Source organism: Caretta caretta, chromosome 8, assembly GCF_965140235.1.
Source record: "Caretta caretta isolate rCarCar2 chromosome 8, rCarCar1.hap1, whole genome shotgun sequence".
In the NCBI taxonomy this organism is placed as follows: Eukaryota; Metazoa; Chordata; order Testudines; family Cheloniidae; genus Caretta; species Caretta caretta.
This window is the reverse complement of record NC_134213.1, coordinates 20,549,477-20,566,329: the sequence shown is the minus strand read 5'-3', so window position 1 is coordinate 20,566,329 and position 16,853 is coordinate 20,549,477. Positions and strand designations below refer to the sequence as shown.

General features: G+C 43.4%; 1 long non-coding RNA gene across 2 annotated transcripts in view; it reads left to right on the top strand.

The window, feature by feature from the left end:
* Window positions 1–16,853, top strand: part of LOC142072961 (uncharacterized) — a 151,306-nt gene that overhangs the window by 50,966 nt on the left and 83,487 nt on the right. For both annotated transcript variants that reach the window (XR_012669587.1, XR_012669586.1), the window contains exons 2-3: window positions 6,165–6,204; window positions 6,971–7,134. This is a non-coding gene — a long non-coding RNA (uncharacterized LOC142072961). The remainder of the gene's footprint in view (window positions 1–6,164; window positions 6,205–6,970; window positions 7,135–16,853) is intronic.

The window sequence follows — 16,853 nt, the reverse complement described above, 5'->3', positions numbered from 1 at the left end:
TTAGAGGGAACATTGCTCATGGGACCAAAACGTTGTAGGGGAGAATGGGAACATTGCGTCGGCATCCCATGATGCACTTTGCCCCCTCCCTCATATCAACGGCAAACAACCGAATGGTTTTTACGCCTTAAAGCCGCCGCACGTACGCCATAACCCCAGAAGCATGGAGCCTGCTCAGTTGTGCACTCTTGCTGTGAGCATCTCAAACACCTCGCTCCTTCCTCAGCAGTATTTCCAGAGCTGAAGTAGGGTCCGCTGCGCGGAACATAGCGATGTCCTGCAAGCAGCCCTGCTGCAAGCCATTGAAAAAAACAATTCACAGTTGCTTCTGGCAGTCACAGGGCAGCTGCACTCTGCTGAGCGCCGTTTCTGGTCCCGTGAAACAAGCACTGACTGGTGGGACGGCATCATTTTGCAGGTATGGGATGACGAGCAGTGCCTGAAGAACTTTTGAATGTGGAAGGCCACCTTCCAGGAACGTTGTGCAGAGCTTTCCCCTGCCCTGCAGTTCAGCAACACAAAAAGGAGAGCTGCTCTGACAGTGGAGAAGTGAGTGGCAATCGCTGTTTGGAAGCTTGCAACGCCAGACAGTTACCGGTCAGTGGGGAATCAGTTTGGAATAGGTAAATCAACCTTGGGAGCTGCTGTGCTCCAAGTGTGCAGGCAGGGCCGTCCCTACCCATACGCAAAGTATGCAGCTGTGTACGGCACCAGGAAATTTGGGGCACCACATTTCCTGATGCCCAGCGCAGCTGCGTGCTGCTCCAGCCTCTTCCCTATGGCCCCGCCCCAGCCCCGCCTCTTCCCACCCCTCCTCTGCCCCACCCCCACTCCACCCCTTCCCAAAAGCCCCCGCCCCTTCCCCACCTCTTCCCGACCCCATTCCCCTGAGGACTGCAGCAGGGCCGGGCCTGCACGCACTGGCGGTGGGAAGTGCAGCGACCCAGACCCAGCCGCACAGTTGGTGAGTGCTGGGGGGCAGTTCTCCCCTGTCCCCCAAGCCAGCCCCGCTCCCCGCATGAAGGCCTACCCCCGCCGATGGGGGGTATGTACGGCCCCAGAATAGCTAGGGATGGCCCTGTGTGCAGGTCTATTAATCGACTTCTGCTACGAAGGGTAGTGAGTCTGGGAAATGTGCTGGACATAGTGGATGGTTTTGGCGTGATGGGGTTCCCTAATTGCGGCGGGGCAATAGATGGCATGCATATTCCTATTTTGGCACCAGACCACCTTGCCAAAGAGTACATAAACCGAAAGGCATACTTTTATGATGTTGCAAGCGCTGGTGGATCACAGGGGCTTTTCCCCAACATCAACATAGGATGGTCTGGAAAGGTTCATGACACGCGCATCTTTAAGAACTCAGGTCTGTTCAAAAAGCTGCAATCTGGGACTTTCTTTCTTGACCACAAAATGAACATTGAGGACATTAAGATGTCTGTAGTTATCCTGGGAGACCCAGCCTAGCCCTTGCTCCCATGACTCATGAAGCCATACACCGGCCGTCTGGACAGCAGTAAGGAACGGTTCAACTGCAAGTGCAGAATGGTGACTGAATGTGCCTTTGGTCATTTAAAAGGGCGCTTGAGAAGTTTACTAACAAAGTTGGACCTTAATGAAGAGAACATCCCCATGGTTATAGCTGCCTGCTGTGTGCTCCATAATATCTGTGAAAAAAAGGGGGAAAGTTTTCCGCAGGGGTGGGCAGTTGAGACAGATCGCACGGCAGCCATTTTTTAGCAGCCACACACCAGGGCAATAAGAAGAGCACAGCAAGGGGTGCTGTGTAGCTGGGAGGCTTTGAAAAGCCGTTTCAGTAATGAGTCACAGTAATGTGAGCTGCTAGTCTGCATTGTGCTTTCCCAAACCTTCACCTGGCTTGTATCACTGACCCTGTAAAGCCAACCCTCCGCCCAAGCCCTCAATAAAGAATATTTATTTCTCGAATCCATTTATTTTATTTAACAAACATAAGTAAAGAGGGAGAACAGAAAATAAAGGTAACCTTGGGGAAAAGGGGTTGTAAAGTTGGAATGGGAGAAACATTTTCAGCTGTGTAACATAACACCACATTCCGACCATCAAAGGTCTGTGAATGGGCACCTTCTGTTCCTTGTACCCTCCCCCTGAGTTAAGTGAAAGGGATAATAGACTTTTTGCCCATGCCTCATGGAACGCGTGGGGGAGGGTGATTCTGTGTCAGGCGATGCTGGCTGGCTATCCACCCGGGTCTGGTCTGCAGAGGGACTCTACCCTCCTGCTTCTGTTCCTGCAGTTCAACCAGATGCCTCAACATGTCTGCTTTGTCCCTCATAATCCAAAGCATCTCATCCTGCGCCACACGCTCTTGCTCATTTGAAGCTTTCCTGCTCTCCCTGTCCATGTCTAACTTCTCGGAAAGTGAAATCCTCCGTGCTCTCAGCTCTGTGTCAGCTGTCCCGGAGGTGTTCATTATCTCGGTGAACATGTCCTCCCACGTTCTCTTTCTTCTCCTTCTAATCAGCAAAAGTCTGCTTTCAGGTGTTGATGACAGGTCGAAGGACACATTTCCAGCTGTCAGTCATGGGAAAAAATAAAGGAGCCACTGTACATGAATAAAATGTTTCCATAGCAAGGCCATTTTCTTAAAAAAAAATACCCTTATTACACTAGGTGCAAGCAATAACATAATCAGAATCTGTAACTGTTCACTGTGCCATTTTGCTGCTCCAGCCATGGTGAGTAGTCCCCCCGGGTCATGGGTGACCACACTTTTAATAAAAAAACGAGGAGTACTTGTGGCACCTTAGTGACTAACAAATTTATTTGGGCATAAGCTTTCGTGGGCTAAAATCCACTTCATCAGATGCATGCAGTGGAAAATACAGTAGGAAGATATATATACACACACAGAGAACATGAAAAAATGGGTGTTGCCATGCCAACTGTAATGAGACCAATTAATTAAGGTGGGCTATTATCAGCAAGAGAAAAAAAACCTTTTGTAGTGATAATCAGGATGGCCCATTTCAAACAGTTGACAAGAAGGTGTGAGTAACAGTAGAGGGAAAAAAATTAGCAAGGGGAAATAGTTTTACTTTGTGTAATGACCCATCTACTCCCAGTCTTTATTCAAGCCTAAGTTAATGTTGTCCAGTTTGCAAATTAATTCCAATTCTGTAGTTTCTCGTTGGAGTCTGTTTTTGAAGTTTTTTTGTTGGAGAATTGCAACTTTTAGGTCTGAAATTGGGTGACCAGGGAGGCTGAAGTGTTCTCCAGCTGGTTTTTGAATGTTATAATTCTTGATGTCTGATTTGTGTCCCTTTATTCTTTAGTTGGTAATGGGCTTTGTTGCAAGGATAGGTTCCTGGGTTAGTGTTTTTGTTGTGTGGTGTGTGGTTGCTGGTGAGTATTTGCTTCAGTTGGGGGATGAAGGTGATGGCTTAAATGTAAACTTAAACCTCTCCAGCGCATCATCAAGGATCTACAACCTATCCTGAAGGACAATCCCTCAGTCTCACAGATCTTGGGAGACAGGCCAGTCCTTGCTTACAGACAGCCCCCCCAACCTGAAGCAAATACTCACCAGCAACCACACACCACACAACAAAAACACTAACCCAGGAACCTGTCCTTGCAACAAAGCCCGTTGCCAACTGTGTACACATATCTATTCAAGGGACACCATCATAGGGCCTAATCACATCAGCCACACTATCGAGAGGCTCATTCACCTGCACATCTACCAATGTGATATATGCCATCATGTGCCAGCAATGCCCCTCTGCCATGTACATTGGCCAAACCGGACAATCTCTACGCAAAAAAATTAATTAATTTTGGAATTAATTTGCAAACTGGACACCATTAAATTAGGCTTGAATAGAGACTGGGAATGGATGGGTCATTACACAAAGTAAAAACTATTTCCCCATGCTAATTTTTTCCCCTCTACTGTTACTCACACCTTCTTGTCAACTGTTTGAAATGGGCTATTCTGATTATCACCTCAAAAGTTTTTATTTCTCCTGCTGACAATAGCCCACCTTAATTAATTGGTCTCATTACAGTTGGTATGGCAACACCCATTTTTTCCATGTTCTCTATGTATATATATCTTCCTACTGTATTTTCCACTGCATGCATCCGATGATGTGGATTTTAGCCCACGAAAGCTTATGCCCAAATAAATTTGTTAGTCTCCAAGGTGCCACAAGTACTCCTTGGGTTTTTTTTTTTGCTGATACAGACTAAGCCGGCTACCACTCTGAAACCTCGAACTTTTAATGAAGTTTATGGCAGGCTCATGTCAGGAGCAGAGGTAGCTAGTCGAAAAATGGCCCCTCCCCATAGCACTGCGGGAAGCTGTTTACGACTGAGGCGGGCACGGCGGGGGGGAACCTTTTCACTCTCAATTTGCGGAATCTCTCATGTGGGGCCCCAGTCACCTATAAGCCACTTTAAACTACTTGCTGATCCATGCTGACCACAGTAAAGGCACACTAGTGGCCGCGTGGTTTGGTGATCCAGAATGTGTGAGGGTGGGGTGTGTCTACTTGCCCCCCCTTTTTTTTTGGTAAGAGCACTTTTAATGAGAACTTCCCCCATTTCCCCTAGGCAACCCTATGTGATATTAATCTCCTTAGGGTAACAGAGGTGGAAAGGAAGGAGATACTGCAAGCGTCTGGGTATGGACCCAGTCCTTATGCTGCTATGCTGTGTACCGCAATGATGCCAGCAGAATTAATTCAGGAATTGTGTGGGAAAGTGTCCTACCATGGTGGAAGAAATAAGACTGCCCTACCCCAATAGTTATATGTGGTGTAATCCTGTGGCTTTAGTATGAAGGTGCCTTATTGGGGTATAACTTATTCCCCTTCCCCTACAGATGTAAGCACCTTTATATGGATAGAATTAAAGCAGTACAAAATTTGTGTGTAGACAAGCCCTTAGAAAGTTCGAAACAAATTGGCCAAGCTGTTGTGGAGTTACAGGGTACTAGGGACAGTTAAGGGTCCTAGAGAGACAAGGGATGTGTGTGTGGGAGGTAATATCTTTTATTTATCTTCCTCTCAGGAAAAGCGCTGTGTACCTAGAAAACTTCTCTCTCTCCACCAGAAGCTGGTCCAGTAAAAGATATTACCTCAACCACCTTGTCTCTCGAATATCCTGGGACCGACTTCGCTACAACACCGTGTATATTTAAGTTTCTGACAGTTGCAAAAATAATCTTTATTTTTTTGGCCACTCCTAACTCATACGCCACTTGATTTTGGGAATTCCAACCTCTTTATGTACTGCAGTTAGCCTACCTAAAAACCAGTCCATAGGCTACTTTGGAACAGTATTAATCTTAAAACAAAATCTAGCAGTTTATTACAAACTGATTGGTACATGTGAATAGCTAAGGCCCCGATTCTGCAACTTGGTCTGCATGGGCAGGCCTCTGAACCTTTCTGGAGCCCCATTGATTTTGTCAGATTGCAGTATTCAGGTGTAAGGGGAGCTTCAATCCTGAAAATGCTTATGCATTTGGGAAGTGCCTTTGAACTCACTGAATTCTATAGGCTTACTCACATGTAAAGTTGTTCATGGGTGTAAGTGTTTGCAGAATCAGGGTCTGGGTTTACATTAGCAGCTTTGTGAAGGTATGGATCTGTACCAGCAACTATAAAGTGAGTAACTGTCAGCAAGGGTCTGATGAATAATCCTGCAGATACTTACGCATGTGAGTAAAGTTAACCTGCCCTAAGTGTTCACAGGATTGGCTCCCAGTCTCCAGAGAACTAGCATGTGGGAAAGGATCTGAAGAAGTCTGGTTATGTATCAGAGAGTTGGTTCTTACAGGTCTGGATATGCATAAGTAGATTTTGCATCAGTATGTCAGATGTTCATGTTTAATTTCTCAAATGATCTTTGCTTTTACAATTTTTCCTACTGTGACACCCCCCCACACACAAAAGTTGCTATTAATGCATTGTGCTGTTTCAGTGATTTCCTTAATATCAACAATATTATGACTTTTAAAGGTTAATTGTTTAAAATCTAAAGCAAAATACAAATGTGAGTTATTTTGTTGTATCAGAGTTGATTATATAGTTTATGAACTAATGTTCAGCTCTAGGCAATCCCTATTAATTATTTTTTAGAAAAATGTTTACCATTTTTCCATTCTCTCCTTCCAGAAGGGTTGGCTGGAGTGATGGATTTTGTGGGCGTTAAAAGGTATGTCCCTATTTTTTTCAGTACACGTTTCTCATTGTAACTCTTTTGTCTTTTCATGGAAGGGGGTCATTGACATGGTCCCAGGCAATATTTCATTAAGAACATTAAAAAATATCTGTGGTTGTATTTTAAAGATGAATAGTATCACAAAAATGCACTTTCTGATACACAAAGCAACTTTGGGATATTTTGGGTAGCATAACAGTCACCCTCTGGTAGTATAACTGGATGCCAGTTCAAGTGCCAGGTAATTTTACAGAATAACTACCAGTCCTAACAAGTTCTTAGTGGCTAGTTCCCAGGAGACTTAGGATGTTTTAGTGATCCCTAGGGCACTGATCCTGCTGTCAGATACATGTGGGCTGTCCCCATTGACCACAGTGGGTGCTCTGAACCCATGCAGGAATCTAACTTTCGGATGGGGAGGTCTAAGATAGCTACTTCCTGCAGACATTTTATTGTAATTTGCAGATTAATTCCCTTTTTGGTTTAAAACATGACTCTTCTGAAAGTTTTAATAGTTTTGCGTTACTGTTTTCTTTAGGAAACATGCCTTTATTTCTCAAAAAGAAATGGAGGACTTGTGGCACCTTAGAGACTAACAAATTTATTTGAGCATAAGCTTTCGTGAGCTACAGCTCACTTCAACGAAAGCTTATGCTCAAATAAATTTGTTAGCCTCTGAGGTGCCACAAGTCCTCCTTTTCTTTTTGCGATACAGACTAACACGGCCACTACTCTGAAACCTTGCCTTTATTTCTCTTAGCAAAAACGTTCTGTGATGGGTTGGATCACAGAAACCCCCTGGGAGCTGCCACCTGATGTGCCAAGACTACTCCTGCTCCTGCTTTCCTGCCCTGCCACCTTAGGACTTCAGCACCCTGCCTGGTTTGAGCCAGACCCGCTAGCCTGCTGCAAACCCAGACCCAGGTCTGAACCACGTCCCCTAACAGCTGTAGGCTTAACTGAAAGCAGCTTACAGAAGTGTTCCTGCCTTTAACACTCAGATGCCCAACTCCCAATGGGGTCCAAACCCTAAATAAATCCGTTTTACCCTGTATAAAGCTTATACAGGGTAAACTCATAAATTGTTTGCCCTCTATAACACTGATAGAGAGATATGCACAGCTGTTTGCTCCCCTCCCTCAAGTATTAATACATACTCTGGGTTAATTAATAAATAAAAAGTGATTTTATTAAATACAGAAAGTAGGATTTAAGTGGTTCCAAGTAGTAACAGACAGAACAAAGTGAATGACCAAGCAAAATAAAATAAAACCCACCAGTCTGTGTCTAATAAAGCTGAATACAGACAAAACCTCACCAGTTCCAGTAAGCTTCCTTTTACAGACTAATCTCCTTCTAGTCCGGGTCTAGCAATCACTCACACCCCCTGTAGTTACTGTCTTTTGTTCCAGTTTCTTTCAGGTATCCTTGGGGGTGGAAAGGCTATTTCCTTAGCCAGCTGAAGATAGAATGGAGGGGTCTCCCATGGGCTTAAATAGATTTTCTCTTGTAGGTGGAGACCCCCTCCTCTCTCCTATGCAACGTCCAGCTCCCAGATGGAGTTCTGGCGTCACCTGGGCAAGTCACATGTCCATGCATGACTCACAGTTTTTACAGGCAGAAGCCATTGCCCACATGGTATCTTGACAGGTTTCATGTCTCCAGGAAGACTTCTTATGTGGATTGGAGCATTCCAAGATGCATTGTTACTTAAGTGCTTCTTGATTGGGCACTTAACTTTGCGAAATCCTTTCCCCAGGAACTGACCAAATGCTCTACTAAGGTTATTTAGAAGTCAAGCCAGTACACGGCCAATATTAATAACTTTGAATACAAAAATGATACATGCATACAAATAGGATTAATAGGTTCAGTAGATCATAACCTTTACATAAATATGTTACATGGCATATGTAGCATAGAACATATTCCAGTTATGTCATATATATTCATAAGCATATTTCCATAAAGCCTTATAGGGGGCACAATCACACATGCACTTCTTATCTTTTAAGAGTGTTTCGTGTTCTAAATAAAACGTGAAATGACTAAATAACAAGGTGAGCTTTTGCAAGTATTGTTGGGCCATTAGTCAAGATGCTTTTCTGAAGGGAGCAGGAGTTCACAGGATTATTATCAGTGATTTACAAAGCTAGAGAACACAAGATCAATGCTCCAAAGAGCTCACAGTCTAAACAGGAATAGACATGGGTGCAATTTCAAAGCCACAGAGATTTTTCTGTGGTGTAGTATCCATAAGAGGCCTTACCATAAAGATCAGACTTGAGGAATGTAGAGAAGAAGCATTTGTAGCACCAGGAGAGAGAGGACAATTCCAAGCATAAGGCATGCTACGGAATAAGGTTTCTAACTGAGAAAGGAAGATGGGTATTAAGGGGGGTCTAATGGAGGAGTGTGCAGGAGTTATGGATTCTGAGAATTTGTCAGTGTCTAAATGAATTTCAGTATACAGCTAAGTAACCTATAGTTGATAGCTTGAGCTGTCCATTGTGATTCAGTCAGACACCTGAGATAAAAGTGAGATAGTGGAATTTACTGCTGCCTTTTCTCTGCACTGTTGCTCCATCTTGGATCTTAAATCAGGATGCTGACTACAAATGGCATGTCTCTGTGTACCTACCATAGAGCTGCACTTCTAGGAGAATTGGTCAGTGAGAGCATGAGCTGGAGCAGTGTCTAAAGCTGGCCTTGGAGATCAGCCAAAGTGTTAGACCTGGGGTGGAGCAGGGCTGGATTTAATTTCTGCAAGACAGATCCGGGATGATGCAAATACAGTCAATTGCAGTGAATGAAATAGGGATCAACATTAGCTTTTAGGCTTCGTAAATTCAGGGCTGTTGTGAGGTTTTAAAAATTCTTTTAAAGAATTTTAAGTTTCTTGCCCCCACTTAACTTTGATGTACTATTTTTGAGTCTTTGATGTTCACAGGTTTTACAATTTGTGATCAGAAGGTGACTATAAACTATAGGAAATAAAATGAATGAAATGAAAAAAAGGGCAGAATTAATGATATTTAACATTACTCAAATGTCTTTTTTTCTGCTCGTTTTATATAAAGGTCAAATATTTGAAAAATGGTCTCAATGAGGAGTTATATTCTGGGTTTATAGAAATGCCCATTTTGTTGATAAAATATGAACTGTTTGAAAGATTTATAAGGGTCAGAAATCCTGCTGAATGTTTTAGTATTTAGAGCAGCAGGAAACCACTCTGTGATATTTTTAAAACAGGTATTTACTGAAGTAATCGGTTACTTTTTATGTGGAATAAGAAAAACTGGTGTAGCTATATTGGACTTGACATAAAAGAGAGGTTTTGAAAGCAAAACGGAGTGGAATGTACACATTGTACCTGGGGAGGTATTTCAAGAAAGACACTCTTTGCGACCAAAAAACAAAGCATTAGCCACGCTTGTTTGCATCTAGCAGTGTTTACTCTTTAGCTAATCAGCTATGTAATAGATACTTGGAATCAATCCTGTCTGCTCAGGTAATTTAAGTTTCAAAATCCTTGTAACCTTTGTGGGATTCATAAAACTGATTACATGCAAACTGGACAAAAAACACATGTTTCTGAGAACATTTTGGTTTAAATAAAAAAAAAAAAGTGGCAATGTTAGTGCCAACAATTTACTACAGAATATCTAAACCAGATGCCATTAAACCATAATTCCAAGCAATTTGCCAGAGTGATGCATTTACTTTAATCTTAAAGTCAAAGTTAAGATATGCATGGTTTTTATTACTTGTGGATACAAACAAAAATGTGATATGATTACAACTAATAGGGGACAGATAATGATAAACAGGCACGATTTCAGTAACTACTGCTCTAGCTGAAGGAAAACGGGAACTTTGCTGGCAATAAGGTTAACAAAGAGTTTTCAAAATGTGGTTGTCCAGATTCAGACATATCAAGCAATATAATTCTTATCCATTAAGAGAACTGGCAAAATACTTGCTTCCCCAACATCTGCAGTAATACAAAGTTTTTAGGAATGAGTCCTCTGTTATTTCTTAAGGAGAGAGTGGGGAAAAGATTTGTAAGGCATGAAACATTATCCAGATTCCTAAATAATCATAAATAATATACACAGGGGAACCTGTTATAAGGATTGACTTGGGCAATTTCTGATCTGCCTGTTACTATCCAAATGAATCACTACATCCAGCTGCTTAAAGAGAGTGAACTTCTCATGTCAAGGGATGTGTGTAGAAGCAAAAATCTTCATCTTGAAAGGACAAAAAGAGATCTATCAGGTGTTTTAATGCCACCACAGGTTACTCAGGTTATAAGTGGCTCTAACTAGCTCTCCCACAAGCTGTAACATTCTTTACCTGCAGTTAAGAGGCCCTCAAAGGTAAAATAATTTCCTTTCACTTGGATCCTGCCAACTGACAACTCCACTGATCAGTATTGGCCTGATGCAGAGAAGAAATGAATAATTAAATAAGCACTGCTCATGGCAGTCACTACAGCTGAATGTGTGTGCATGTGTATCTGTGTCTGCAAGAAAAGTAGAGCTTGCAAAGGAGCCAGTGGTCTTACCTAGACATTAGGATGCTGGGAAGCAGCATCTTTTAGCCAGAACTGGAGATACTTTCAGATGATGTTCAAAAGCAAACAGGGCTCAAAATAGGCTGGAATAAGGTCCTAGCCTTCTCTGGCAGTCCTGTCAGTTTCTAAAAAAATTATGCATTCGTTTTAAGAAAAATTACATGTGTAGGCCCCAGTCCTTGGAACATCTAAATCGTGCCTAACTTCAAACTTGTGAGTAGTTCCACTGACTTCAGTGGGACTTACCACATGGTTCAAGTTAAACATGTGTTAGCAGGATCAGAGCCCTAGTCCTTATGGTTGTGGAGATGACCTTCCAAATGTGACCCAGCATGGGGCTGCCTTCAGGAATCTGCAGAGAGACTGAAACAGTAGCCCTAAGAGAGATGTGAACTGCCCCCATTCATCTCAGGGCCCTCGGAATGCTGAGCTATAATGCTAACAATTTAAATAGCTTTAAGAGTGTCATGGCTGATCTGTATAGTAGAACCACTCAGCCTATGTGCTTCTCCAATGTGGGCGGATAACACAGAAGTTACTGTTGGGAAAGGTCTGGTAGGTCCCATCTAGTTGTTCTCCTTGCCAGTCCCAGGTTGTTCCCTGCAGCCTGTTCCCTGGGGCTTTCTCCAGTCTAATTAGACACCATTCCTTTTAGGGGGATTCCACCATTCCCCCTGAAATTTAGTTTACTGTCAGGAAGATTTTCTGGACTATTTTATTCCCTTCATCCTATTGTTTCTATTTACATCCTTCAGTTTAAAGTGAGTCACCAGGGAAGGAGAAGGAGTGGCTGCAGCCAGTAAGACACAGGAGAGGGGGAGCTGCAACTGGAGCCTAATTAATTTCATTGTTTTTCCTTTTCACCCCCTGATTACGACTTCCTGCCATTTCTGTTCTGTCCATTCTCTAATCACCCTTTGTGATGGGGTGTTCACTCCACCCCTCACCTAAAAGGGTTAACATGGCTGGGAAGGGGTTCATTAACCTGATAGGCTGCACCTGGGGGAGAATTAGATGGGCTAGGCAAGCCCTAATAGAAGATGGAGCCCAGCTGGGCAGGAACAGGCTGAGCTGGTATAAAACTAGGAAACTGAGAACAGGGTGCTGCAGTGTGGAAACCTGTAATTGTCTGTGAGCCTTAGAGAAAGAATGGAGGAAACTAGGAGGAAGTGAGAAGCCCTGGGGTCCTGTCTCTGAGGGAATTGTTGAAAGAGCCTGATTGAGTTGAAGTAGGAAGTGGTCTAGGGAAACAGTAGCAAGCTTTAGGACAGAGCAGACTGTAGCTGCTGGTTGTAGGGTCCCTGTGCTGGAACCTGGAGTTGGGAGCAGGCCTGGGTTCCCCTACCAGCCACTGGGGAAGTGGCACAGTCCAGGCAGCAGCACAGAAGACTGCCTAGGACAGTTGTCCAGTGGGACTTTGGTACCCCAGAAGAGGAGGACTATAGTGATCTGGCTGGAAGACCAAGCTATGGAGGGAGAGAGAGTGGATATGCGAATGAATGGCAGAAGGGGGCATTGGACCTGGAAGGAGTTAATTTCCAGAGCAGCCAGGAGGAGGCTCCCTAATGGTGAGTGGACCCTATGGCACCCTGTCTATACATCTCACTCCTAACTTGCATCTAGGTTAGAACATATGCTGTAGTCCAGCATGTTAGGACTGCCAAAAGCCCAGGTCAGACCTGCAAAACATGACTTAAGCTCTGATTTTTTTTGAAGGTATTTAGGTGTTGCCACACTCAGTGCAACAGTGCCTAACTGATTTAGAAGCCTAACTGTCATTTTTCAAAACTGACAATCCACTGTCAATGGGATTTCAGTTCCTGAGTGCCTAAATAAATATTTTTTTAAATGAGACTTAGGCTCCTAAAACAGTTATGCATTTTGTCACTTACTGAAGAGCTGCTTAAAGCAATGTTATCATCTCCAGTTGTTTTTCCATGTTTGAGTTTACTGATGGCTTTCCTATCTTCTTCCATTGCAATATCTCCTAAATAAATATCAAGCTCTGGTAGCAGGTCTTCATCACATATTTGTAGTAGTTTGCTTGGGCCTGGTCTATTTACAACTGCCTGGGAATGTTCAGCCCATCTTACAACTGCCTGGGAATGTTCAGCCCATCTTTTTCTGTACTAAGAGGAAATTTATGGACAAATGATAAACCACAATTGGATGACCTCATTTTTGCTGAGGCGGTTGTCCTGCTTATTTCAACGCATTTCTTAATGGAAGAAAAGACCCAGCTTTTGGCAGACCTAGAAAAACAAGTTGGTTTGTTCATCAACAAGGGGAAGACCAAATATGTGGCTACCAACATCCCCAAAGCTATCACCAGGGTAGACCGAGAAGCACTAGAAGAAGTCAGTCATTTTACCTACCTAGGGAGTGAGGTGTGGAATGTTGATGAGATCATGCTAAATGTCAAGTAATGAATATCAAAAGTAGCAAACAACTTTCACAAACTTGAAAAGATGTGGAAAAAGTAGAACTATTGGCACTGATGCACAAATACCGGTTTTAACACTGGCATCATGTCTGTCTTGCGTATCAGAGTCATGACAAGCTCGAACAGACACTGATGTTCAGCACATTACAACGTAAATGTCTGAAAGATCTTCAGAGCTCCTTGGAAAGAGTGTCTTGCAACATGGAAAAATTGTAAAGGGAACAAACCCATCTAAAGCATTAAATGTGGTAAGATCATGGTGGACATATTTAGGACAAGTTTTAAGGATGCCACCAATATGACATCCGCCTCAAGTGATAACGTGGACACCACCTAGAAAAAGAGGGTGCCCTAGAGAAACATTACACCGGACAATAGAGAAAGAAGCCAAATGCATCAACATGACACCCAGGAGCCTGAGCAGACCAACACAAAACTGAAATAAATAGCAGAAACTGGATGCCCTGTGCACGTGAGGGTGTGGGAAGACAAGGGGGGGGGGGAAAGCAGTTAGACATTGCAATGCATAGCACAGCAACATCTTAATACCTTTAAAAAATTGAGCCTCAGTGCTTGTCTACATGAGGAAATTTACAGATATAGTTATTCTGGTATAACTCTCCTTTGTGGAAAACCCATAGTCCACACCCAGGGTTTTAAAGTGCAGGTCAGGTCAACTCTCTCCCTCCGCGTTGACTGCTCTCATGCCCTTGTCACAGTTTCATGTTGAAAGTCACCCCTCTCCTTACTTTTTGGTGTCAAGGCAGAAGCTCTGTCATGCAGCACGCCCTAGTTGCTAGGAGAACATTCACATAGGTCCATCCATGACCTAGATGGAACAGTTTATGGCTCAGTAGTGTTGCTGTTTGAATACTGATTTACTGTTAACTGAAATCAACAATTCCAAAAATCCAGAACCAGGTATATAAGTTACACAAAAGAATGAAATAGGTACAGCATTCTTGGTTAAACACTAGGAGTTAGGATTGGAGGAATCTCTTTCGTCTTATCAGTTATGGTCAGGAATTGCAGACAATATGTTGGAAAACCCAAAGCAGAATGTGGTCAGCAAAATTGGGCTTAGGTGGATGCAAGGGGTCTGCCCCTGCTGATCCAGTTACAGGAGTGCAGCTTAAATTAATTACCACTATACGTGTGTGTGTTTGATCTGTCCAAATTATTGTCTGGTGCCAGTGTTATAGTAGCTTGCAGCTCAGCTGTACCTATACACATTTTCTGCTTTATCCATTTCCATATATATTCCTAATTTCATTGTGATGCCTTTTAGTTTGGAGGCATCTGGCCATGATGGCATTTAGCTATTTGTGGTAACCTTTTATTTCAATGTGCTTAAAGTGGTGGTGCCCGTTAATGCTGATTATACATTATCCAAGCACTTTATGCAAAGTACATCAACATGCATGCTTGCTTTCAGTGGGATTTAATGCCCAGGGAAACACATTCTTTGAAGAGATAGGTAATTGCTAAAGGCTTTGCCTAATGTTACAGGAGGATCGATGGACAATCTAACTGGTTTAATATTAATAATATGTGGTTCAGGGCTGAATAAAAGGCTATAATTGTATTGAGGGGTTCCACTGACATGACCTAAACCACGAGAGCTCAGCTAGTCAGCAGAAAGAGATTGGATTACAACTGGGCTTGTTGGCGCAGGACCATACATGATTGTTTATCACTTCTAGAAATGATCATTTCAGGGTTTTTTAATGTAAATTACTACAAATCTGTCCCCAAAATGGGATGAGAACATTCCAATGTTGCTGCATTTGAGAACTCTCCAAAGATGAAATCCATTCCCCTGCCTTCCCTGAAATAATGAGATTTTCCCACAGGGAAAGTGGGTTTGAATGGAATTCAGTTCCTCCCTCCAGCCATGAATAGGCTGTGGCTTGCAATACAAGCACTTCTGCCCCACCCTACAAACGGCTGTGGTCCACTGGACCTGTGTAGTCACAATTCACATAGCCCTTCCTCCAGAGTGCTTACATAGAGTAAAAAGAAAAGGAGGACTTGTGGCACCTTAGACTAACCAATTTATTTGAGCATGAGCTTTCGTGAGCTACAGATCACTTCATCGGATGCATACTGTGGAAACTGCAGAAGACATTATATACACAGAGACCATGAAACAATACCTCCTCCACCCCACTCTCCTGCTGGTAATAGCTTATCTAAAGTGATCATCAAGTTGGGCCATTTCCAGCACAAATCCAGGTTTTCTCACCCTCCGCCCTCCCACACACAAACTCACTCTCCTGCTGGTAATAGCTCATCCAAAGTGACCACTCTCTTTAAAATGTGTATGATAATCAAGGTGGGCCATTTCCAACACAAATCCAGGTTTTCTCACCCCTCCACCCCCCTCCAAAAACCACACACACAAACTCACTCTCCTGCTGGTAATACTATTAATTTAGGCTTAAATAGAGACTGGGAGTGGCTATTTCCCCTTGTTTTTTTCTACCCCCCCCCCCCGACGTTCTGGTTAAACTTGGATTTATGCTGGAAATGGCCCACCTTGATTATCATGCACGTTGTAAGGAGAGTGGTCACTTTGGATGAGCTATTACCAGCAGGAGAGTGAGTTTGTGTGTGGGGGGGGTGGGGGCGGAGGGTGAGAGAACCTGGATTTGTGCTGGAAATGGCCCAACTTGATGATCACTTTAGATAAGCTATTACCAGCAGGAGAGTGGGGTGGAGGAGGTATTGTTTCATGGTCTCTGTGTATATAATGTCTTCTGCAGTTTCCACAGTATGCATCCGATGAAGTGATCTGTAGCTCACGAAAGCTCATGCTCAAATAAATTGGTTAGTCTCTAAGGTGCCACAAGTACTCCTTTTCTTTTTGTGAATACAGACTGTTACTCTGAAACCTATATAGAGTAAGTGCAGTTCCCTTCCCCTGCTACCAAACACTCCAGGATGCACAGATGATGCAAAGACCTCTCTGCATTGTGCTCTACCCAGGGTCCCAACATGCACAGGTTAAGTGGCACTGAAGGTCTTGGGTCAATCTTCTGCACAGGGATGCATCTTATAGCCATTGGGAACAAAGATCCAAAAAGACCAACTTTGTTCCATCATTTGGATTTGGTTAATAGCACTGAACAGTAACCTCAAAGCCAACTGTTCTAGCTAAACCTGGGAGTACCTTCCCCTGCTCTGCCACAGACTGACTGCCCTACTCACTTAAGTGCACTGGGCCTCTGTTTTCCCCATCTGTATAATGGTTTCCAGAAAAGTTCCTCACCTCACAGGCCATCTAATTAATGGGTTTAAAGCACTTTAGAGTTCTGGGAGGAGGGGAGTCCCTGTGCAGTGGGGTTTGGAACACAGGGAACGAGCAGGGCTAAAATGTAGCAAACAACCACTCTGCAGTTTCACCAAACATTACCATCCAAGAAGAGCCAAACAATGACAGGTGCTGCTGCCACAAGACAACTCTTGTCACTATGTGGCTCCATGCATTGAAGCATGAGGTGTCTCTTTCCCAACCCTTTGGACTGCTCCCTGTGACAAACTCAGCTTCTGAGGGTTGGTGCAGGAAGAGGATTTAACCCTGTGAACTTATAGCGCTTCTCTTCTTCAAAGTGTTTTACC